The sequence below is a fragment of the Ochotona princeps genome, chromosome 7, assembly GCF_030435755.1.
Source record: "Ochotona princeps isolate mOchPri1 chromosome 7, mOchPri1.hap1, whole genome shotgun sequence".
Lineage (NCBI taxonomy): Eukaryota > Metazoa > Chordata > Mammalia > Lagomorpha > Ochotonidae > Ochotona > Ochotona princeps.
Genome location: NC_080838.1, coordinates 31,356,836 through 31,382,707, shown reverse-complemented (window position 1 = coordinate 31,382,707; position 25,872 = coordinate 31,356,836). Strand labels below are relative to the sequence as shown.

The 25,872-nt window shown below is 39.6% G+C and overlaps 1 pseudogene; it reads left to right on the top strand.

The window, feature by feature from the left end:
* Positions 1-2,014: 2,014 nt before the first annotated feature.
* LOC118759013 (vacuolar-sorting protein SNF8-like) overlaps positions 2,015-25,872 on the top strand; it is a 39,241-nt pseudogene continuing 15,383 nt past the window's right edge.

Here is a 25,872-nt window from a genome sequence, read left to right as displayed (position 1 = left end):
GGGGGAAGGGAGGTAAAAGGAGGGAAGGCTTCATTATATCCTCAGATTTGCATCTGTGAGCTACGTGGAATCTGTTCTTTCTGTGTTAATTTTAGAAATGTCAAAAGATGTTAATAAAAACTCTAAGAAAATAACTTTTAAGGCAAATATAAGCTACAAGTTTTATCAGCAAACATATTGTTTGATACAAGGATTTTTAAGAAAACATTGTGCATAGAGGAAACACAAATGCCCCACAGTATGATGAATAATAAAAGTGTCAAGGGTGAGCATCTTTGTCTGTTCTTGAGCTTAGAGGAAAAGTTTTCGTGTTTTCACTCTTGAGAATAATGTTGACTGGGAGTTTGTCCTGTATGGCCTTAATTGTGCTGAAGCACATTCTGCCTGTATCTAATTTGCTGAGAATTTTCATCACAAAAGGATACTGAATTTTTTTCAATTTTTCCACTTCTATTGAAATGATGATGTGGTTTTTGTCTTTCTGTTAATGTAATATATAATGTCATGTGATGAACGTATATTGAAATACCCTTGCATCCCAGGGATATGCCTCACTTTATCATGTGCGTGATCTTTTTTAGTCATATTTTGTAATTTAAAAAATTGAGAATCAAACAGTTATACAAAATTTCAATAGGATTTTAAATAGAAGGGGGCATAGGAAAAGGCATAAGGGAAGGAAGGAAAGATGAAGATAAAATGAAGGCAGGGAAGAAGTGGGGGGATGAGTGCATGAAGTAAAGGAAAGACTAGGGAAGAGGGGATAGAAAAGGGAATAAGGGGAAAATGAGAGAGGTAAGGGAAGAGGAAAAGAGAGATGCCTGAGGGGAAGCAGATTACTCTCCATAGTCTCCAATCTTAACAGTGTTAGAACCCCCATATACAAAGAAACAAATTTGTCTACACCTCCTCAACATTCTCCTCCCTGAGGTTTTCACTTATTATACCAAGACAAATTCTTTCTTAAAATACTTTCAATTTTGGGTTCCAGCACATTGGCTCAAGTAACTAATCCTTCTTCAAAATCCGAGCTCTCTTGCGGGCACCAGTTTATGTCCCGGCTGCTCCACTTCCCATCCAGCTCCCTGCATAGCCTAAGAAACCAGTAGAGGATGGCCCAAGGCCTTGGGACTTAGCACCCACACAGGAGATCCACAAAAGGCTCCAAGCTTTGGATCAGGTAAGTCCTGGATGTTGTGGCCACTTGGGGAGTTCTTTCTCATTTCTCTCTATAAATCCACAATTTTATAAATCCTACCAATTTTTTAAGTTTGAAGTTATTTACAAATAAAAAGATAAAAGGGATGGTGTTGCATTATAGGGAGTTAAGTCTTTGCCTATGGTGCCAGCATCCTTTATCAGAGTTCCAATTTACACAGTTTCCCATCCAGCTCACTGCTAATGCACCTAGGAAAGCAGTGGTGATGAGCCAAGTGCTTGGGCTCCTGCTACTCACATGGGACACGAGGGTGAAGTGAGGGAATTCCTGGTTCCTGGCTTTAGCCTAGACAAACTCTGGCTGTCACAACCATTTAAATAATGAACCAGTAAATTGGTACCACTTGGCTACATTAGGCCCTGCCCTGGTGCTCTTGGCCTTTCCTTCTCTATTCTTACTGTTCTCTATTAAAAGAAACCATTCTGTGTCTCCCTCCCCAAAGACCATCCTTTGGAGTCATCATGAAAATCACTTCTTGCTAGCATAAAATGCATGTCTCCTTTAAAACAACACTAGATTTTAAAAAAAAAACACTAATACAAAAAATAACAAAAGTTATAGAAACCAAGAAATATGTTTGTTTGAATAAATGGGACTTTCATCATATTGCAAATCACATTATACCTGTACCTGTTTACCCTCTCCTCCACAAAGAATCTCTTGCTAGAACAAGCAGGTGTAAGGCAAAGAAAAACAGCAGACCCTTTTAAACATAAAATCTCTAAAGGATGTAGCACTGACAAAATTTTAAATAATACAAAAGTGAATTCTGCAGAAAAAAAAAAAAAAGCAATCATGGTAGATACTGGCAAATCAAAGAAAGAAGACAAAGATCCTGTCACCATGAGACACCAAGGCTGGGCTCTAAAAGGTACTCAGTCAAAGCCAGGGAACATTGCTCCCATTGTCACCGAAATGTTGGACTAAGAAAACTAAGCTTTAATTGTTCTCTTCGCCTACCTGTCACATCTGAACCATCACTTCTCCAGCTGTTTCCAGGAAAAAGCCAAACTGAGCTTTCAATTGACGGCTCAAGCCAACACACCTGAGAAGATGAGGGGCAGGACCATAACAACATGTGTGCACAAAGATTTAAAAACCCTGGATTGATGGTGCATTCAGGGAAGAGAGAGCAGTGCCTGCCTGAAGTTGATGAGGAGAATGGCCTACAACTGTCGAAAAGAAAAACAACTGTCCATTTTCCTCATTGTACTTATTACTGAATATTGAGGTCCTTCCATAATGGACTATATTTTTGCCCTTCTGAACATTAAAGGCATACCTAAAGAGTTACTCAAATAAACATTTCCTTTGTAGATTACATAAGCCAGTCATCACTGCTTTGCGATGCTACCGAGGGGAATGATTTTGCCTCATTGCTTTGCCTATTATAATATAAGGCTGGAAAAATGTTCTTTTTTCTTTCGTTGATCTTTTCTACCACTTTGCAGACCAATAAAATAGAATGCTAATGACTCACAACTTTCCTACACAAGTGTATACAGGCAAGCCCTTAGGAACAATCCTGGTGTAACTAAGCTAACTTTCACCTTGGTGCCTGCTCATTTGAATCGTGTTGGCTCATTCAGTTATTGGTCAGCACATAATGACTGAGCATCCATTGTATGCATGTCCGACACTGGGGGCTCATCCTAAGCCTCTGTTCCTTCAGTGTTCCAGAAACTGGCACAGCTTGATGTTTATTGAAATGAATGCTGGCAAAAGCAACGTATGTTATTATTGCCTCTCCGCAAAAGCAATCTTTATTCATACAATACTAAAACTGGTAAAATTAAAGCTGAATTGTCAAATTTTATAACATGCTTTTGTCTCTTCTCTATCCCAAATCTTTGTTTTTTAAAATAAACACTATTAATTGAAAAAGAATGCTATTGATATTTTTGGTGTCACAAATTAAAAGAACTGCCTTATTCCTAGAAGTCCCTACGAAATCATGCGCAGATTGATCTAGGCATCTCTTCTGCCTTCAGAAAGTGACACAGTAGTAACAGCCAAATTCTCATTTTGAATACCGAACATTGAACTCAGAGCACCATCAGACACTGACTCATTCAAAACATAAAAGAACATTCCGGTGCAACTAAAAAGAATTCCTTAGCTATAAGTCAGAGAAAGCAACTCTTTACTACATACAGTAGTAAGTGAATTTATGATAAGGATGCAGCTATACTCACAACATTGAGGAATAAATTCTAGGTATCCCTAGACCTTTCTTCCCACTGCTCCAGTTCACATTCAGAGGTGAGGGTGGGAAAGCGGCTTCCAATCGCCCCAGCTGAATACCTTGAGTAGGAGCCACCAAACTAATCCTTGTGAGAGGTAGCAACAGTGTCAGTTCCCCTATGGATCTGTGGGAGATATAACCATTCTCAAATAAGTTTTGTTGGCACATTTTTAAGTTTATTTTTTAGAGAAACTGTAGAACTTTACAGATACAAGAATGCCCTGAAATGTTGTTGTTTGTGGAAAGAAATTTATTTCTACAATAGTAAAGGAAATAGCAGATGCAGGGTCTTTTTTTATCTGCTGACTTCCCACTCTTCTCCCTAGGAAAGATTTTCTTTCACTTGCTCAGTGTTTAACCTCTGGCCCAGCCAACAAGTAACAGTCGACTGTTACCTGGGAGACTTCACCCGTAGAGCAAGACAACCTTCTGCTCATTCACACCTCTTCCGCCCAACCTTTCATGGGATGCACCTTCTCATTTCTCCCCAGAGCCCAAGCCTGCGTCATCACTAAAACCTATCAAGATTCAACCACCTCATTTCTCTGTGAGTCTCATGCTTCCTGTAAGACTCTGCTTTCGTGAATGTACATTTGTCAGTTTATTTCATACACAAACTTTAATGAATCTTCTGAAGGAAACAAGATTTAAAACTCCCAACGTTCGGTCAACCATAGCAGAATGATAAATTCAGTCTGCTCACTGCTCATTTTACAGACCTCAGCGAGGCTCCCTGGAGCCTGGTTAAACATGGCACAGCTGGGTGAGCATGACAGCCTAGTAGCTAAAGCCTTGCCTTGAACACATCAGGATCCCACATGGGCACCGGCTGGTACGGGCACTCGGGGGGTACCTTAGCAGAAGGAAAATCTTTCTCTGTGTGTCTCCTTCTCTCTATAAATCTGCCTTTCCAATAAGAAATAAATAAATCTTTTTTAAAAAGACAAGCACATCTGAGAAATTTTGCTCTGTGTAAATCTCTGTGGTTCCTGCCTGTGGAATCCAGTCAGATACGTGGTGAATGTGTATCTTTGCACATATCTTTTTTTCTAATCTAGACTGGTAAAGATAAATACTTATATGAGCTAATCTTTTGAATAAAATTCATGTGGGTATGTTGGTATATTTTCTGTGAGAATACTGTAGTTTTTATTTTTTTGCTGAGATGATTTTGATCTCGCTTTATGCCTTCCATGTGATTTGTCCTAAATAGTGGAGCCAGGAGATGAGAGCCATGGCAAGTCCTTTGTAAATCAGCTCTTCTATCCAGATAGAAGCTCTGTTCAAACCAGATGGAATCTCCTTCAGCTTGGCTTTTGTATTCAAAGCGTTGCTGTCACACAAATGGTTAAGCTGACTAGAATCAAATGATTGCATTATAAAGGGTTTTAAGTTTGACTTCAATATCAAAAGTATAGTTGTTATAAAAGAATATTTTATTTAAATGTAATTTGATGTGGCATAATAAACAATTAAAAATCTTGTCCACTAATTGAATAAACTTCAAAAGGAAAGATTTGAGCTTGCCATGACAGTTTCTTATTCTTTCCGTTTTTGTTTGTTTTTCTTGAGAAAACTGAGGTTTCTATTAAGGAGTCACAACACTCTTCTTCATCTCTGTATTTTCATATACTTACACAAAAATATTTTAAATTTCATTGTGGCTAGATGTATGATTGTTACTTTATAGTGACCTATAATCCTATTTTGATCAAGTGTTATAAACCATTGACACTTCACAGACTGAAAAATCGCAATTAGGACTTTGATACCAATTTGGACTTGGCTTTAGGAATTCTAGAGGGCTCTGAAAATCCAAGAGAAATAATAAAATAATTGGGCTTAGTTGATATGTCAGATTATATGGGAAGCATTTTCAAGTAAGAATGATGTTTAGCTCTTTGGAATAGTTTGCATCACTGTGTTATTAACAGGTGTTTCAAAATAGTCAGCACTCTGGTTAGGTTATACACCACAGAAATAAGCAAAATTCCTTTTTGATTGCTAGCTATAATGGACTCAGTAGATCTTCAACCATGTAGATTTTATGTCTTGCCCTCCAAGGAAGAAAATGCTTTTCCTGATGCTTCTTTTGAAGGTCTTTGTAAGCAGCTATAATTCTAAAGTGTTGTCTCTTCAAGGAAGCTTGTAAAGAAGATAAAACAAATCCTAACTAGCATACTAGGATTCTAGTCATTGTGAGACCGTATCAGTGACCTGAGTAAGAGTGCCAGAACCTGAAAGCTGCACTCATAAAACTGCTAACCCAATATCAAAGCCTGAATTGATAACATGAGACTGAATGATGAGGATGATCATTTGTTTGGCTCTTTATGAGACATTTATGATTCTTTTGTTTTATTTTCCAGATTTAGGTTTGGGGGTTTTTTGTTTTTGTTTTTGTTTTTGTTTTGAGGGGAGGGGTCTTTTTTTTTTTTTTTTTGGCCTAGCTATAGCTCACAGCAGTATGATAAAGCACATTTGTGAGCAGAACTGAAACATCTCTCCAACTAAAACTCATCCCTCAGAATTCAAAACTGTGATCGCTTTATTTCTATGGTAATGTAGTCATTTGTGTAGGTTCAATGAGAATCTATTCTTTTGATAACAGCAAGATTATTAAAAGTGGTTACATTACCAACAATTTGCCTGGAATATTCTATTTTCAGAAATGACCAGATACCTTTAAGGAACTGAGAATGAACTTTTCGAAGCCAAAATAGAGAAATGGGCCCTGGAGAAATGGGCCTGCTACTGCAACCCTAGGTAAAGTGTATATATTTTCTCTTGTCTTTCCACATTCTGCTCAAAAAGAGGTAATTGATGATGTTGTGACTAATTAAACCTATATCTGACAACTAAGCAATGCTTGATTAAGATTCCGGGGTCTGTCTACAGGGAAATGGCTAGAATCATAAGACTTCAGACAAGGAAAGAATTTGGAAAAAATTTGCAACCAACCAGCTAGTCTAGTGTCAAAAGAACCACCATTTAATCAAACTTGGAGCTATGCGCTGAATTCAAAACAGCCAAGTCCTAAATCAAAATGATCATGCATCCTGACTAGTTTCAAAATGTCTCATCCTCCCTAACCTCCCCTAACTTTCTACTTGTCCTTTAACAAGTGCTCTTGTAACTGGCACCACAGGAAAGACTCTTTGATACTGCTAGAAGTCTTTTGTTCCCCTCAAGACTTCTAGCCTCTCAAATAACCTGCTTTCTTGCATCAATTCTTGGCTCTAGTAATTTGGCCTTGTAGAGATAAATAATGAGCAGTCCAGGCCTAGATTTCCTGAATCATTAATATATTTCTCTTCTGTGTGTCTGGATACTTTGACAAAGAAATCTCAGACTACTTTAGAAACTTCAAGAAACAAATTCACTCAAGAACACCAACAAATGGACCATGATGATGAGTCCTCGGCTTGGTTCCCTAACTGAAAACCTAAACTCAGATCTCTTCAGAAAAGTTTCAGAAAAGTCAGATAGTGTGTGGCAAGCTCCAGCACAACCCATCATTAAGCAAGCTGGGGGAAAAAAAAGCCACAAGATTTGGGCAAAGGAACTGGCTCACATTGGTCACTTGGATCTAGAATGGCAACCAGATTAACCGCTACCTACATCCTAGCTTGATCATATCATGATTATAACACATAGTAAACTTCCTCCACTCACTATGTGATAGTTTGCAGCTGCCATGACAATCTATTAAAATGATCATACAAAGAGAGAAAAGCAGTTGATGCCTAATTCCTGGGACCCTTTCCCAGAAATAAAATGAATATTCCACCCAGATATTAACATTTCCTAGACCCCATGAAAGTAAAACCCCAGTCACACACAGGCTGCCCTATCTGTGGATTAACCTCCTTTCTGCTTTTTTCTTCCATAAAATCTCCTTGTCTTCATTTTGTTGGATTGCAATTAATTTTCTGTCTCACAGAACTAAAGAACCTCCTGGGGCAACAGGGGACTTTATAGGGGCCACCTCCTACACAATAGCAAAAGCACATTTTTAATAATGAGCCAGTGGATGAAAGACCTCTCTCTCTCTTTCCTCACCTCTCTGTCATGCCTACCTTTAAAATATAAATAAATAAATCTGCTTTTAAAAATGTCTGTGGCTAACCCAACAGTGCAGCAAGCTAATCCTCCATCCTTTGACACTGGCATCCGTTATGGGCACCATTTTGCATCCTGGACCAGGTGCTCCACTTCTGATCCAGTTCACTGCTTATAGCCTGGGAAAGGAGCAGAGGATGGCCTAAGACCTTGGAATTCTGCACATATGTGGAACATCTGAAAGAAGCTCCTGGCTTCAGGTAAGCTCAGCTCTGACTATTGCAGCAATCTGGGGAGTGAGCCAGTAGATGGAAGACCTTCTCTATCTCTGGAAAAAGAGAAAAATCTTTCTTTCAAATAAAAAATAAATCTTTAAAAAATTTCCTGGGAGCTGGTGTTGTAAAAAAATTTCATATTAAAAATCAATAAATGGGCCCGGGGGCGTGGCCTAGCAGCTAAAGTCCTTGCCTTGAAAGTCCCGGGATCCCATATGGGCGCCGGTTCTAAACCCGGCAGCTCCACTTCTCTTCCAGCTCCCTGCTTGTGGCCTGGGAAAGCAGTTGAGGACGGCCCAAAACTTTGGGTTCCTGCAGCCATGTGGGAGACCTGGAGGAGGTTCCAGGTTCCTGGCTTCGGATCGGTGCAGCACCGGCCATTGCGCTCACTTGGGAGTGAATCATTGGATGGAAGATCTTCCTCTCAGTCTCTTCTCCTCTCTATATATCCGCCTTTCCAATAAAAATAAATAAATAAATAAATAAATAAATAAATAAATAAACCTCACCTAAACTGCTGACATATATCCTGTTAGAATTATAGAATTTAGGGCCCGGCGGCGTGGCCTAGCGGCTAGAGTCCTCGCCTTCAACGCCCCGGGATCCCATATGGGCGCCGGTTTTAATCCTGGCAGCTCCACTTCCCATCCAGCTCCCTGCTTGTGGCCTGGGAAAGCAGTTGGGACCCAATGCATTGGGACCCTGCACCTGCGTGGGAGACCTGGAAGAGGTTTCAGGTTCCTGTGTTTGGATTGGCGCGCACCGGCCCATTGCAGCTCACTTGGGGAGTGAATCATCAGACGGAAGATCTTCCTCTCGGTCTCTCCTCTCTATATATCTGACTTTGTAATAAAATAAATAAATCTTTAACAAAATTTTTTTAAAAATTAAAAAAAAGAATTATAGAATTTAGACCACCCAAAAAACAGCCAGGTTCAGCGAAATCATGCTTCAATGCTAGAAACTGCTAAATACTAAAATTAAAATAGGCATGAGACAGCTGAATAGCCATCTAAGCCATTTTAAGGTGTATAGCACACTGTTGAATGTAAACCAAAACTGAAATGTCTATGAGGAAATCACAGGTTGTGGTTGAGAACCTGCATTTTCCTATTAACATATTGGTTAATCAATACTGTGTCAATTAATGCCATAATGTTGTAAATGGTTGAAAATATTATGTTGGGGCTTTTAATTGATTGAGATGATACTCTGCCGGCTCTACCTTCAGACCAGAGATGGTCTCACCAAGAAACCATTGAACTTACCAGGACAATAAGATGCTGGACTTTATGCTTGGTAAATACCTCCAATTAAAGAATCTCAACTGAATTTGAACTATGGAAATGCAACAAGGTAGAGCAATCCACCGTGAGGGGAGGGCTTGGGAAGGGGAGGGGGGAATCCCAGTGCATAAAAAAATGTACCACATAAAAAAATAATAATAATAAAAATAAAATATGAAAACAAATAAATAAATAAACAAGCAAACCTATAAGGTCAACCACTTCATGCTGCACATAATGCAAATTAGGTCAAGTTTAATGAGACTAAAAACTCACTTTGTAAACTCATTTAACAGTATACTTATTTTTTTACATTTTATTATTATTATTATCATTTTATGATACAATTCCATATTCTCTTAGACCAGCCCCAACCCCCACCTAGTTTCTCTATATCATTACTAACATATAGTTCTTCATACACAGTCATATGTCCATCATTGCGGGCATGGACAATGGCAGAGAGTCCAGCATCCTATTGTCAAGATATAGTGAACAGTTTCATTTTAAGTCCATCTTTGTCTGGAAGCAGAAATGCATATTACACTGCATCCTCACATCTGGATGTTGGTCTCCATTTCACAGCTACTGTACATGCCCTCAAATGAAAAGCCACAATACAAAATCAACAATAGAAAGAAAAATAGAAATTTACAATGCCCTGAAGTTAAATGACATGTTACTAGATATGACAGTCTCCATTACACAGTTACTATACATCCCCTTAAATGAAGAGCCACAAAACAAAATCAACATCAGGGAGAAAAAAGAAATTAACAACACCAAGATGTTAAATAACATGCTATTAAATGACTGACATGTAGCTGAAGAAATGAAAATCAAGAACCTTCTTGAAGAAAATGATGCCACTGCATGATCTACGAGTGATTGAATGAGTTAATCAGAAGAAAGTATAATAGTATACTTACTATATTTCATGTAATTGGGAAGCCTGGACTGAGAAAAATCATTTAGGATAGTCCAGGATAACGTGCCACCTCCAGAGTTTCATGTGCAAAGCACTTTTTTGCTGTATTGGAAAATAGTGATAGGTGTCAGGCATTGGTATTATGGGGAAATCAACACAAATAATGGAAACAAATTTGGTTCTTGTATTACACGAAAGAATTATCATGCAGACAATTTCAGTGAACAAAGCAAGATTTATCAAAAATAACAGACTTGTACTGCAGCATCGGGTGGGGGGTGCTCCAAGAGAAAAAAGACACAAATGTTTGTGAAGTCAAGGTTTTTTTTTAAGATTTATTTTTATTGGAAAATGAGATTTATAGAGGAAAAGAGAAACAGAAAGATCTTCCATCCGCTGGTTCACTCCCCAAGTAGCCACAACGGCTGGAGTTGAGCCTATCCAAAGCCAGGAACCAGGAGCTTCTTCAAGGTGGGTGCAGGGTCCCAACACTTTGGATCGTCCTCAACTGCTTTCCCAGGCTACAAGCAGGAAGCTAGATGGAAAGAGGAGCAGCAAGGACACAAAATTTGCACCCATGTGGAATTCCAGCACATGCAAGGCAAGGATTTTTTCACCACTAGGCTACTACACCAGGCCCATGCGGTCAAGTTTTTAAACAGAATTTTGGGGGAAAAAAATGGATCAATTAAAGGGTGGGCACAAAATTCTGCAAAATGCACGCATTTGGTAATCTTGTCTAAATTGTCAAGACAAAAAGCCATAAGGAGGATGTGACTGGTAACTTGCTCTTTTCATTCTCATGGTAAGCTAAAATCTGCCTCCTTGACAATGTCATGAAAAAAAACTCAGGAATGGGATTCATACTCCAATGAGGGCTCCACCTAACTACCCAACAGTTGCTATTCTCAGTATGAAACTAAAACCAAGGAGGAATTCGCTATTTTGCCTTTCCAAGGAGTAAAATAGGAGAGAAACAAGATCTTACAGATATTGAAAGGTGCCTCTTTCTCTCATTTCACCAGGGACCTGGCTGTTGCCATCTAACTACTTATAATAGAACCCAGATATCTTTTAGGGAACGCTTCTCAGGAAACATACCACTGATAATCAGACTCCACATGCTGGCATGAAAAGAATAGTGTAGGATAGCAAATTACAGTATGTATGTCCACTGGAATCTTGTTCATCAGTAAAAATGAATGAGCTGTTAAGCCATTGAAAAAAAAAAAAACATGGAAGAATTCGAGTTCTAAATGTAAGAAGCCAGTCTGGAAAAGGCTGTGTCCTATATGATTTTGACTATATGGCATTCTAGAAAAGGTAAAGCAGGGGCAGTGAAAGCATAAGTTATTGTCAGAGGGAAGAAAGGGAAGAACAAAGAATGGACAAGGGCTTGGGAGCAGTAAGACTGTGTAACCCTGTGAGGGCAAATACATGTCAATCACACGTCTGTCAGTGTCAATGGGATGGTGAAACAGCATGCACTCTGATATATACTCTGGAATTGAGTCAATAACAAGGTCTCAAATGGGCTCATCACTGTAACGAATGTTCCACACAAAACAAACCATTAGGGTAAGGGAGGATGTAGGGGTAAGGACAGGGAATATATAGGATTTCTGCAGGTTTTGTTCAAATTTACTGTAAATCCAATATTGCTGTTAGAAACAGGGCCCATACATTTGTTAAAAACAACAGCAGGGGCTGGCACCATGGCTCATAACATCCTTCACCTTGTGGTTCCAGAATCCCATATGGGCAATTTTGTGTTCCAGATGTTCAAATTCCAATCCAGCTCCCTGCTAATTACATCGGAAAACAATAGAGGATAACCATGATAATAATGCCAGCAGCAAGGTCAGATAAAGTGCTTCTTATCATTATGGGCTCCAATCTGTTACTTCCTTAATTTGTATGATATTCCAAGGAAATCAGTGGATTTTTGTATTATAATGTCAGAAGAATAAAGCTATTAAGAACTTAGCCCCCCCAAAAAAAACCCAGAATATACTACCGATTACAAAATATAAAAACATTTAAATAAAATATAAGCTGTCATCTTCTAACATTGATCTCATCATCCAAAACTCAGAATTTATAAGCAAAAAAAATAATATAAATGTTACCTTCTTTTCCTTCCTAGCCAGGAAGTGATAAATTCAAAAGGAGAAACTGTCAAAAGAGAGATCCAGAATACGGATCAAAATAATGGATGAACAAGGTGGGCTTGAGAAATCTACAAATTGTATCTTAGTTCCCAAAATTAATTGCTCTTTAAAAGTCATCTTTCCCCAAATTTAATATCAGAAGGCCAAAGGAAAGAAAGATTGACCTTTCAGTTTACAGATGAATTTCTAACCTGGGAATACATACATACAGCTAGTATTTATTTCACACCTTCAAATGCCTGGTCGTCTAAAATGAAATTATAGTTAAATACACATTGAAGTTACATTATGTCAATCATTTCTGTGACCTCTAATTATACCTTCCCAATTAAAACACAGCAATAATTAAAAATGGAGTAGTTTCAAAAAGCTAATAGTCACCAAGAGTCAACACAAAGAAAGGCATTCACTCTCAGCCTCCTCTACATGCTATGTTTATGTGTGAGCGAGCGTTAGCACATTCTCAGCACAGTCTAGCCAGAATTGAACCTGGGTGGTTGCACTCTGCTATTTCACTAAAATCCTGCCAATTCATGTGAAGCAGCACTTTCTGAGCGGAATCTTTGTGGAATCACATCCTAAGAAACAGTATTTTCAACTCCCTCCTTTACTTTTCTGGAAGTATTGCATGCATCTTCTGGAACCTGGTTCCTGCATCTGTCACCTCACTCATGGGCAAATTTTGCAACAACCACTGGCTCCTTGGTCCATTACTTGGTGCAGATGAATAAAAACAAGGCTCCTAATATACAACTGATCTGCTCCTTGGTTATTTGGCCTATCATGCTGTGCAAGCTTAGAGATAGCTGCTTTCAAGAACTCTCCTCATTTTCTCTTGTCACTGTTCCAATACTCTTGGGAGTTTCCAAAATATCAGAACAATATTCCTTATTTTTGAAAGTTTAATTATCAGATATATACCAAATTGTGTCACTCCAGGGCTATGCATCGTTTATGAATGAGCATAGGAATTTCCTGGGCTACCATAGACCTTGAAAGCCACATCACCCTAAATAAGACAAAGTGTGAAGCCCTTGCTGCTCAGTGATTCCAGACTCCGTGATGTTGCCATCTGAGGAGCTGACTCCAGTTCTGCCCCCAGGTGAATGCTAGTGCAGCCGAAAGAAGATACATGGGAGATCTTGTTTCTCTTCCCCCAGACACTCTGCGTTGATGCGGAAAAATTTAGCCTAGCACTGTGAGCTCTGCTGTGTACACTACAGGTAGTTAATTGTAGCTCCAGGAATCTCATCCTTACTATTTTAGTCTTTGCTTATGCCCATATGCCAGACATTTGGGGAACCAGCATCTATCAGTCAGTGTTCTGCAGGAGGCTCAGTTTCTATTCCATCTACATTCTGAAGCATTTATTATCCATGGTACACCAGGCATGTTCTTGGTAGAGACCAGATGACAAAACAAAATTACCCTTACATGCAACATGTTGTCAGAAAGAAATGCTTCCTGCTTCCCATGTTATTTCTGCCTTCATAACATTTCCCAAACCTGGCATGACTGTATTCCTCTTCCCCATTGCAGGCCTTCCTGACTAGTCCTGGTCACCATGGAAAGCAGACAGGTCTTAAACTCTTTTAAGTAGGGGTTCGAAGGTTTGTAATCTATGCTGAAAATAGATCTCCTGAGAAAAATCACTTGTGCTACTGTTGTTATTCACAGTGTGGCCTGTCTCTCTTCTCCCACAAGGTCTCTGTCTCAGGAGGTGATTGCTTTTAGCCATTGGGAGCCAGTTTTCAGTAGGAAACACAAACACAGGTAGTGGCTCTCAAAGAGGTGTGGGTGTAGATTTCTGATTAAAATGTTGAAATGTCACTACATAATCCTTCCCTCATCACAAGAGGGAAATAGTTCCTCTGATTTGGGTATTTTTTTAAAGATTTATTTATTTTTATTGGAAAGGCAGATGTACGGAGGAGATACAGAGAAAAACATCTTCTGTCTGCTGGCTTACTCCCCAAGTGGCCACAGCGGCCAGAGCTGAGCCAATCTGAAACAAGAAGCCAGGAGCTTTCTCTGGGTCTCCCACACAAGTGCAGGGTCCCAAGGCCTTGGGCCATCCACCACTGCTTTCCCAAGCCACAAGCAGGGAGCTGGATGGGAAGCGGGGCAGTGGTATTAGAACTGGCACCCATGGGGGATCCTGGAGCATGCAAGGTAAGGACTTTAGCCATTAGGCTACCACACCCAGTTTGGATATTTCTATCATCACATATTTGGATCACTGTTAACTGAGAGAGATGCAAATAGCCAAACCATCCACCTAAAATAAAATGTATAAATAAAGTATGAATTCTTACAAGAGGCAATCTACAACAGCAGGAGTCAACAAACATTAGCTGTGATTTACAATTTAGATGAATGTTACAAACCAAATGAGGGTATTCAAAAATTTGTTGGAAAATCAAATTAAAAGATAAGCTGACTGCTAAACAAGTTGGAAATATACACATTTTTTTTTCACAACATGAATTTTTTTGTGAACTTTTTGAAAACCCCTTGGATGTATGGACTTCAAAATTCTTGCACCCAAAAGGGCTTATCGTTTGGTTCTACTCCTTGTGAACTTTCTGAAACACCCTTGTATTAAACAACAGAAACCAGACCCAAAGAAATAAACATATAATGGTTCCACTTAGCAAAAGTTCAAACTTACACAGATAGAATCCATTAAAACGTGCAAGAATGGTACCTCTGAAGGAACACTGACTGGAAGAGTATGCTGGGAACCTCAGCGGTGCTAATCATGTTACCTGCTTTTATCCAGGGGGTGGTTACATAGGTGTGTTCTGAAGAATTCATTATTTATGAGCTTAACTGCTCTTCCGTATGCATTTCATACCTCTGTAATGTTTACCACAAGAAATTAAAACTACCATTTAGTAACCTGAGCAAATTTTCAAATCTAAGGTAATAAAACTATCACACATCGATGAAAACAAATGAAGTATTTTAAAAGATTGAATGGTATGAAAATTAGCATAAAGGAGCAGACAATTTTCACTTTCTATCTGAAAACTAATTCAGAACTCATTAACATGTTAAGTGGCTGCATGTTTATAAGAACATTAATGACCTTTATCATATGCTATCCATAAATTCTAACATTAAAAATAAATCTGAAGAATAATATTTTGGTATACAAATAAGTTGGAATTCCTGAAATGTGTAGAATATTATAAAGAATTTTATCAGTTTCTACAACTAAATTGAAAAAGACTTTCAGTCAGACTGCTTATGCTCTACATCAAAGAATTGTAAAACCTAATATACTTTTAATACCCCATATTATTCCATAATGGGGCGGGAGAGCAGAGAAATCTTCCACCACTTTTGAAAGTGTGAGGAAGATGTTAAGTATAACCTATCAAGAATATAACAGGTAACTTATAGATAACAGACACGAGTCAGCACTGGTCTTTGGCAAAACTATAAAGACATATAGGGGGACTCAAGAGTGACCCTGACAACCTCTTAACAAGTGGTCATGCACACAGAGCAGGAGAGAAGCCCCAGAGTGGATCAGGAGGACGGGGGGGAGGCTTGTACCCCAACTCTGGAGACTCCCAGATCCTCAGCAAGGACTACCAGTAAGGACGCCAACGACTGTGTCCCAACAGCCAAGGAGACCACAGGGAATTGGAGTTCCCCCGCAGGCCAAGAACTCTGAGGTCATCCATTCCCTATCAGATCTCTCACACGGGATGGAGGAAGCCCAGATCCTTCCTCACAGGACCTCATGACATAGGAAAAACAGTTGGGAGTCCTGAGCAGTCCTCAGAAACAGAAGAAACCTCCTTAGGATCCCAGGAGGGGAGCTTTCTCTGGTCCTTACTTAGTTCCAACTTTGGATCCCCACCCTGTCTTGCAATGACCATCAGGGTTGCTCTGGAGACCCCATCTCTCCTCCCCCTCAAAAAAAATCAGATTAGATAGACAGAGACCAATAAAGAAAGCTTAGAGCAGACAGGGATAGGTCAGCTTGGACTCACATACACCTCACTAGGCAGGTCACAAAGATGAGTCACCCCTCACTGGGGAGGTGAAGATTTCTCTGCACACCCCACCTAAAACTATTCTGCACCTCTATTGTTAACAAATGCTCTGCCAGCTCTGCTTTCAGACCAGAGATGGTCACCCCAAGAATCTGCTGGATCTATCTGGACAATGCGAAGGCTGGACTCTGCATGGTACATGCTTGCAATGGAAGAATCATGACTGGATTTGAACTGTTAACACTGCAACTAGGTGGAGGATTCCACCATGGGGGGAGGGCAGGGGGAGGGATTGGGGGAACCCCAGAGCCTATAAAACTATGTCATAAAATGAAATAAACAAACAAAAAAAGACTTTCAGAAAGGAAAACAGCTTAAAGAAAACAAAGTAAAAAATAGAGGAAGAGGATATTGGATATTTGAGTTCTATCAATGTGAAAACCTGAAGCTTGCAGTCTCATTTTTCCACATCTTCTACCATGTACACTTTAGGATTCAAATCTATGTGGTGCTTTCACCTCCCCTAGCTCACTGGTGCCAAATGATGCCTCTATCATCGGCATCCCCTCCCCCAGATACCTTAATCCAAGACTCCACTCATGTATTATCTACTCTCTGAAACTTTTCTCTAACCCTCATGTTGCTCCCCATTCTGACTGGATCAGAAACTCTTTTTTGTTTCATGCCCACACTCTATGAACTATTGTCCCAGGCTCTCTAATGACAATTCTTAGAACTTATGTTTATACTTTCTTTATTAGTCATTTTTTTCATTACTGTAATAAAAAAATCTGTAAAAATACACTTATGAAGGAAAGAATTTTTGGCTGTGATTTTTGAGGTTCACATTCTAAGATCAAATGAATTCTATTGGTTTCACAGCTGGTGAGGGCAGAGAAGGATAGTAATGAAGAAGTGTTTGTGAAGCAATGCTCACAAGGCAAGAAGAGAGAAAGACTGTACCTGACTACTATCTTAGGGCACATCACCACTGACCTAAGCACTTTCCAGTAGCACCACCTTCTCCACACCATAACTGGACTGAAATTTCTACCCTCTCCATACTATTATCATAGCATTTCAGGGATTTCGTGTTCAAAGAATTGTGGAACCATGTCATATCCAAATCATATCACTTGCCCTGTCCCCAAGACACTAAAGTAATGAATAACACACATCTCCTGGTTCATCTTCATGTCCATATCAATTAACACTAATGCCACCTATGACATTCCAAACAGTGGCAGTGTTAGATCGTTTTTGAACTATCCTATTTCCAGAATGTTATTCAACTGAAAGTCTAACTTTATGCTCAAATGAAACCTACTCTGCCTGAACAATGAATGCAGCAGGATTTTAAGGAAAGTTTCAAAAACTGGATTTTGAAAGACCTCTCTCCAGAGTTACATTTTAGTGAGTTTTTTTTTTTTTTTTACCTACACTCATCAATTAAAGATGGTGAGTGAGAAAAGGGGGAATTGAATCCTCACAAGCAAACAATGTCAAAAACAATTTGACACATAAAAATACATTGTTAAAAAGTTTTGAAATCCAATAAAAGTTATTTCAAAACCAAAAAAAAAGTTTTGAATTCCATCATAGTATACAAAGCAGTTCAGAATTCCCTGAAGAGTCCCAGCATGTGGATTATAACAAAAAGTAAATCAACTTTTCATTCTATTTTAAACCTCTTTCTCAATCCAAATCCCTCAATCCCACTTGTTAACATTTTCTTTAAGTATAAAGTACAGCTGTATGTTCTTGTCAAAATGCAAACTTTGCTTCCATGTATGACTTTATTTTATGTAAATTATAATTTGAGATATATAAATGCATATACACATATTTTACTCATTATCTCTTTGCACATATAAATGTTTCTTTGGGAGGCCTACACTATGGTTTAGGATTCCTCCATACTCCTATGCATGCATTTAATCCACAATTTCTAATGGGAGCATAACATTCCACCTACCACATTGTACCCATCCCCTCTACCAAAAGTAATTCTCCAGTTTCCACTAACTCCCCAGTACCTCAAATAGTGCTATAAGAAACATTTTAACACACATCTCCTATAAAATATGCTTAGATGTTTCTTTAAAGTATAGGGGAAGAACTGTAGGTTTAAACATCACACGTATTTAAGATTATTACACAAAGCTGTTTGGCTCTCTAGAACATCTGCGTTACACTGTCATTGTTGGAGCATGAGGATTCCTAAATTCCCCATCACTGGTAGCACTGAGCATCAACCAGAATTATTTTAATTCATTCATTTACTTGTAAGAGGAGATGGAAAAATAATGATCTTTTATGTGCTGATTCACTCCCCAAGTACCCACAACAGACTGAAGTCAGGATTTGAAAAGCCAGCCCAGGTCTCCTACCTGGTGAGGGGAGGCGTTCCTGCTGCATCCCAGGATGCACATTAGCCGTGAAATAGCACTGGAAATGAACAGGACTCAAACACAGGACCTCTGATGTGAAATGTGGGTGTCCCAAGTAGCATCTTAATCACTATGCCAATGCTTATCCTTCAGGCTTAGTTTTCAAAAGCTTTGCAGAAGTGAAACTGAATTCAATAAAGTTTGTGTATTTGAAGTGTGCAAGTTAATGTCTTCAAAAGTGTATGTGTGTGTGAAATTATAGCGTAATAAACACATCCATCACTCCCTCTTCTCTGCTTCAATGATTACTGCTCTGATGACTGTTGTTTCATCTCGCTATTGCTTGGGATTTCATTAGCTGTTTTTATAGTTTCTTAACTTGGAAACTCACTTTTTTGCTTTGAGATTTCCTTTTTTTTAATACAGCATTAAATTTCCCTTACATAGTACTTTCAATAAAACCAATCCAGAAAATTCTATATATTGGGCTTTCACTTTTCAGTGTGTTATGTAGTCTCCAAATACTTAAAGGGTTTCTAGACAAGCTTCTGTGATAAATTACTGATCTAACTCCATTATAATCAGGAAACACATTTTTCTGATTTTAATGTTTTTCCAGTTTTTTGAGACTTGCATTCATCATAGCTGAATATATGACCTGTCTTAGTAAATATTCCATGTACGCTTGAGAAGAATGTGTTTTCTTCAGTTCTTATTTCACATGTTCCACAAATGTCAATTAGGTCAAGTTTATTGATAGTGCAATTTATGTCTTCTGTTTACTCACTGCTTTTCTATGTTATCTCATCTGTTTTATCTCTATATTCTATCATCATCGAGACAATGCGTTGAAATCTTCAACTATAATTAATGTTTCATCTATATCTCTCTGCATTTGTCTCCTTTTTGTTTTGTTATGTGTACTTTGAAGCTCTGGCATTAGATCCATAAACACCTTTATCATTAAGAGAAGGTCCTCATTATTAATTATGACAATTTTGCTCTAAAATCTACATTTTCATATCAGTGTAATGAGTCCAGACTTATTTATATTTGTATTAGCCTTATTTATCTATTATATCCTTTTACATTTAATCTGTTTGTGTCTGCTTATTGAAAGTGGTTCTCTGCTGGACAGCCACTCCCATTGGAAAGCATGAATTGGGATGGGAGCAAACCAGGCCAGGCAGGGCTACAACACCCGTGGGCCTCATGTGAGCTAGATGAGGGAGAAGCCAGGTTGGGCTGACTGTTCCACTAGTGCAAGCAGAAATTGGAGTGGGTAGTGATGGATGGTTGGGCTTTGCCTCAGCATCAGCTGGCAGAAGCTGGCACTAGAGGTTAAATCTGTCAAGTTGAATCCTAGAACCACCTGGAGAGTGCCTAATCCAGGAATGGGAGTTGCCTAGAAGGGAAATAGTGGGCACCGCCCTCTAGGGTTACCACTCCCACTGGAGAGCATGAAAACCAGGACAGGGACAGTGGTAGCTAGACAGAAACGCACCCAACAGAATGTGTGTAGGTTGGATAGTGGAGCTGGTTAGGTTGAACTAGGCTTCAATGCCTATTGTCATGTATGAGAACTGAATGGGATGTGGGACAGACTGGACTAGTCTGCTGCACATACTGGCAAGCACAGGTACCAAGGCAGGGGGCGGACCTGGTGGGGGTTATTGTGGGTCACTCTGATTAGGCTACAGCTCCCACTGGTTTATATGAGGGCCAATTGTGTGCTGGGCAGAAACAGGCTTGACTGCAACACCCATTGGTTCCAGTGGAAGACGTGGATGGAAACAGAACCAACCCAGCAATTGCAACCACCAGCTGATCGGGGCGATGGACTGTACCGGTCCCTGTACTTGCCAAGTACACACAAGAATCTGGTCTGGAATCATCTCAGACAAAGTTTCTTTGGGGATCTCCCCAACTGAACTGCAGGACTCAGAACTTTAACCATGAAAAGACAGAAGACGGAACAAATCAATCAACAACCCCAGCCATATGTTGGCAGTGAAAAACTGGGTAACAGAGACTCTAAGATGGACTATATCAATCAGTAGATTCTTCAGCAACTTCATCATGCTTGGAATGGTGAGATTGGCAGCAATTCATAACTCTTTAACTATCAAAACCACTTGAGCAAGACCCTGGGAGCATGCCCCACATCAGGAACCTGGGATGGGTGGGAGACTGGGTAGAGCTTCTCCCTTTATTTCCCCTTTACCTCAGGTACAGGAAAAAAATGTGGAAATAATAGTCTTACCCACTTTCCTGTAGCCCTTGCACCTTTGTGCCCTAATTAACTATGTAAAGATGGTCAAAAAATAAAGAAAAAATAAAATAATAAAAAAAGAAAGTGATTCTGAAGCAATACATAGCTGGGTTTTGACTTTTTTCCATATTCTGATAATCTCTACTCTTAAAAGATATTTAGATAACTTACGCTTATTTTTTTTCCTTTTCTTTTATTTTGATAATCTTTACATAGTTGATTAGGGTACAAAGGGTCAAGGGTTACACAAAATGGATAAGACTATTGTTTCCACATTTTTTTATGTGTGTGTATCTGGGGTAAGGAGGGAGATAAAGTGAGAAACCCCACCCAACCTCCCAACCCCATCCCAGGGTCCCCGACATGGGGCACACTCTGAGGGCACTGCTCAAGTGGTTTCGATAGTTCAGAAGTTCTGAATTGCTGCCAATCTCACCATTCCTAGGATGATGAAATTTCTCCAGAATCCATTGCCTGACAGTCCACCTTAGAGTCTCCATTTGCCCAGATCTTCACTGCCAACATATGGCTGGGAAAGATGATCCATTTGGTCTGTCCTCCGTCCTCTGTTGTGGTACCAGGTGTCCTCTGCAGGCTCCGATGGACCGCCATTTCCTCCCTGTGCACTTGGATATACTATCTACTGCTCTGTCTGGGCCTCTGAGGAGGCTCAGCTTTGACACATGCACTCCATGGTCACACCATGAAACCTGCAATTCTCTTCATGATTGGGGTTCTGAGATCAGCAGTTCAGTTTGTTAGATCCCCCAAAAAACTACATCTGAAGTGATCCCAGACCTGATTCTTGTGCGTGAATGCCAGTACAGGGTCTGGCACAATCCATCACCCCAATCAGCGTATGCCTGTGCTGGTGGTTGCAATTGATGGGTCAATTCTGTTTCCAGCCCTGTCTTCCACTGGAACCAATGGGTGTTGCAGTCAAGCCTTCACACAAACCAGTTGGAGCTGCAACCCAGATGGGGCGACTCCCAGTAACCGCAACCAGGCCCGCCCTTTACTCTGATTTGGTACCTGTGCTTGCCAGTATGTGCAGCAGACTAGTCCAGTCTGTCCCACATCCCATTCAGCTCTTATATACTGTCAATGGGCATTGAAGTCTAGTTCAACCTAACCAGCTGTACTTTCCAGCACACACATGCTGTTGGGTGCGTTTCTGTCTAGCTACCACTGTCCCTGTCCTGGTTTTCATGCTCTCCAGTGGGAGTGGTAACCCTAGAGGGCGGTGCCCACTATTTCCCTTCTAGGCAACTCCCGGATTAGGCACTCTCCAGGTTATTCTGCAGTTTAACAGAATTACCCCCCTCCCCAGTGCCAGCTTCTGCCAGCTGATGCTGAGGCAAAGCCCAACCATCCATCACTACCCACTCCAATTTCTGCTTGCACTAGTGGAACAGTCAGTCCAACCTGGCTTCTCCCTCATCTAGCTCACATGAGGCCCATGGGTGTTGTAGCCCTGCCTGGCCTGGTTTGCTCCCATCCCAATTCATACTTTCCAGTGGGAGTTGGTCAAGCATCAGAGCCCTTCATATTCCCCCTACCAGCTTTGCCCACCTCCCCGCCACTGGTTCTCATGTGTGAGAACTCACACTTAAGCTACTAATGTGCTTGAATTTAAATCTCTCACATTCTAGATCTTTTTCTTTTGGTCCAATTTGTTATTTGGTCTTTTGGTTGGTTGCCTCTTCACTTTGTTGACAGTTTCCATCCTGTGCATAACCTTCTTAGCTTGGTGAAATCTCATTTGTTTATTTTTGCTTTTCTTACCCATGTTTCTGGGTTTTATTCCAAGAAATCTTTGCCTGTGCTTGTGTTTTACAGTTTCCCTGATGTTTTCCTCTAGTAATGTGATGGTATCAAGTCCTAGGTTTAGGTCCTTGACCCAGTTAGAGTTGATTTTGTGTGAGCTGTAAGGTAGGGGTCTTGTTTCATATTTCTGCACACATAAATCCCGGTTTCTCAGAATCGTTTGTTGAAGAGACTGACCATTCTCCCTGTACTGATTTTAGTGATTATGTCAAATATTAGTTGGCTGTAGAAATGAGTTTTTCTTCCAGAATTTCTATTTTATTCCATTGATCTGCATGTCTATTTGTGTCAGGTTGTTTTGATTACAATTGTCCTGTAGTACATCTTGAAGTCTGGTAATATAATATTTCCAGCTTCATTTTTGCTGTTGTTTCAGCTGTTCAGGTTGTCTTGTGTTTCTGTTTGTACTTTAGCAGCATTTTTACTAGATCTGAGAAGAATGTTGTAAGTATTTTTATTATGTTTGCAATGAACCTGTAAAGGAGCTTTCTGTAGTAAGAACATTTTGATAATAATTGTGCCAACCCATGAATATGGAAGTTTTTTTCATTTTATGTGTTTTTTCTATTGCATTACTTAACGTCTTATAATTTTCTTCATAGGAAAACCTCATATCCTTGGTTAAATTTATTCCAAGGTATTTAAATTTTCTTGCATCTGTCATGATTAAGACTGATATAATAAATTATGATATAACAACAATTCAGTCTTGGAGTTGTTTGTGCATACAAAGGCTAGACTTAATATACTGCAACTTTATCAAATGCTTATATGATTTCCAGTGGTATCTTCCCAGAATCTTTTAGTTGTCCTATTTATAGAATCATGTGATATCTTGACATCCTCCTTTCCAGTTTCTTTCTTTTGATTTCTTTTTCTTTTTTTAAAAAAGATTTATTTATTTTATTACAAAGTCAGATATACAGAGAGGAGGAGAGACAGAGAGGAAGATCTTCCATCCGATGATTCATTCCCCAAGTGAGCCGCCATGGCCGGTGCTGTGCCGATCAGAAGCCGGGAACCAGGAACATCTTCCAGGTCTCCCACACGGGTGCAGGGTCCCAAAGCTTTGGGCCATCTTTGACTGCTTTCCCAGGCCACAAGCAGGGAGCTGAATGGGAAGTGGGGCTGCCGGGATTAGAACCGGTGCCCATATGGGATCCCGGGGCGTTCAAGGCGAGGACTTTAGCCGCTAGGCCATGCCGCCGGGCCCCTGATTTCTTTTTCTTGTTTATTGGCTCTTGCTAAATCTTCTGCAACCATATTGAATAGCAGTGGTGAGATCAGCCATCGTTGTCTGGTTCTGAATCTTACTGGTAATATTTTCAACTTTTCCCCATTCAGTATAATGTTGGCTATGGCTTTTTCATATATTGCATTGATTGTGTTAGAAATGTTCCTTCTACACTCAATTTGCTTAAGGTTTTCATCATGAGAGGATGTATTTGATCAAGTGCTTTCTCGGCATCTATCAGGGTAGTCATTTTTTGTCTTCTTCACCTGTTAAAGTAATGTGTTACATTTATTCATTTGTGTGTGTTCAACCATCTGTGGGGTGAATCCACATGTTCTGGATGAATGAATCTTTTTGATGTGTTGTTGGATTCAATTAGTTAATGTTTTGTTCAAGATGTTTGCATCTATGTTGTTCAGGGACATTGGTCAATAGTTCTCTTTCTCTGTTGTATCTTTCTCTGGTTTGGTACTTCAGGTAATGCTGATCTTGCAGTAGGAGTTTTGGAAGATTCCCTCACTTTCAATTGTTTTGAATAGTTTGAGAAGAATTGAAATTACTTCCTCTGGAACTTAGCAGTGAAACCACCCAGTCTTCGGTTGTATTTGTTGGGAAAGTGTTCATTACCAACTCAATCTCCATCTTAGTAACCAATCTGTTTCTGTTTTCTTTCAGGACTTGAGCAATATGTCTCTATTCTCTCCTACCCTGCAGGATTTCCAATGAGAAACCACCAGTCTAACAGGAGCCTCTGAAGGTTATCACATTTATCTTAAGCATATTTCAGAATCTTTACATGTTACTGTGAACATTTTGACTACAATATCTTGTGGTGACAGTCTTTTCTGCTCATGCTTATTTAGAGGCTCTTGTGCTCCTTGTACTTAGATGTCCTTTTCTTTCTCTGTATTAGCAAATTTTTCTGCTATTATTTTTATTGAATAGGCCTTCTAATCCATTCTCTCTGTATCTTCATAAGCTCCCAAGGTACATATGTTTGGTTGTCTGATGGTGTCCTATAAATCTTGAACATTGTATTTTTCTCATTTTTGTTTATGTTTGTTTATCAGACTGAGATGTTACCATGTCTTGTCTTCTGTCTGGGATATTGTTTCTTCTGTCTTAACAAGTCTGTTATTGAGGTTTTCCATTGTATTTTCTTTTTGCCATGTTAATTCTTCATTTCTAATCCTTCAGTTTGATTTCAAAATCTCAACTTCTTTGCAAAATATTTATCATATCATATTTGGATTTCTTTACCTCAGTAATTTGATTCTGTGTGCTTCTGAGTAATCCTTTGAGCATTTTTTCCCACTCACTTTCAGGCATTTATCAGTCTCTTTGTCTTCATATTATAATACTGAAGCATTGTTTGGTTACTCTTTGATAGTCAGAATGTCTTTTTGTTTGTTTGTTTTATGTGATTGAATGCTATAATGTGTAATACTTTGAAATCACTTTTTTCACTCAACATGATGCCCCAAATGAGTAGAATTCTGTGGAATGAATGTGCTATAGTTTTTAAATGCTCACCCTTTGAAAGATATTTGAATTGTCTGCAGATTTTGTTTCTCATTAATAAAACTCAAACATACATACGGCATCCAGCAGCGTGGCCTAGCAGCTAAAGTCCTCGCCTTGAACGTGCCAGGATCCCATATGGGTGCCGGTTCTAATCCCTGCAGCTCCACTTCCCATCCAGCTCCCTGCTTGTGGCCTGGGAAAGCAGTCGAGGAGGACCCAAAGCATTGGGACCCTGTACCCCCGTGGGAGACCTGGAAGAGGTTCCTGGTTCCCGGCTTCGGATAAGCAAGCACCGGCCGTTGCGCTCACTTGGAGAGTGGATCATCGGATGGAAGATCTTCCCCTCTGTCTCTCTTCCTCTCTGTATATCTGACTTTGTAATAAAAAAATAAATAAATCTTAAAAAAAAAAAAAAGAACAGTAACAGAA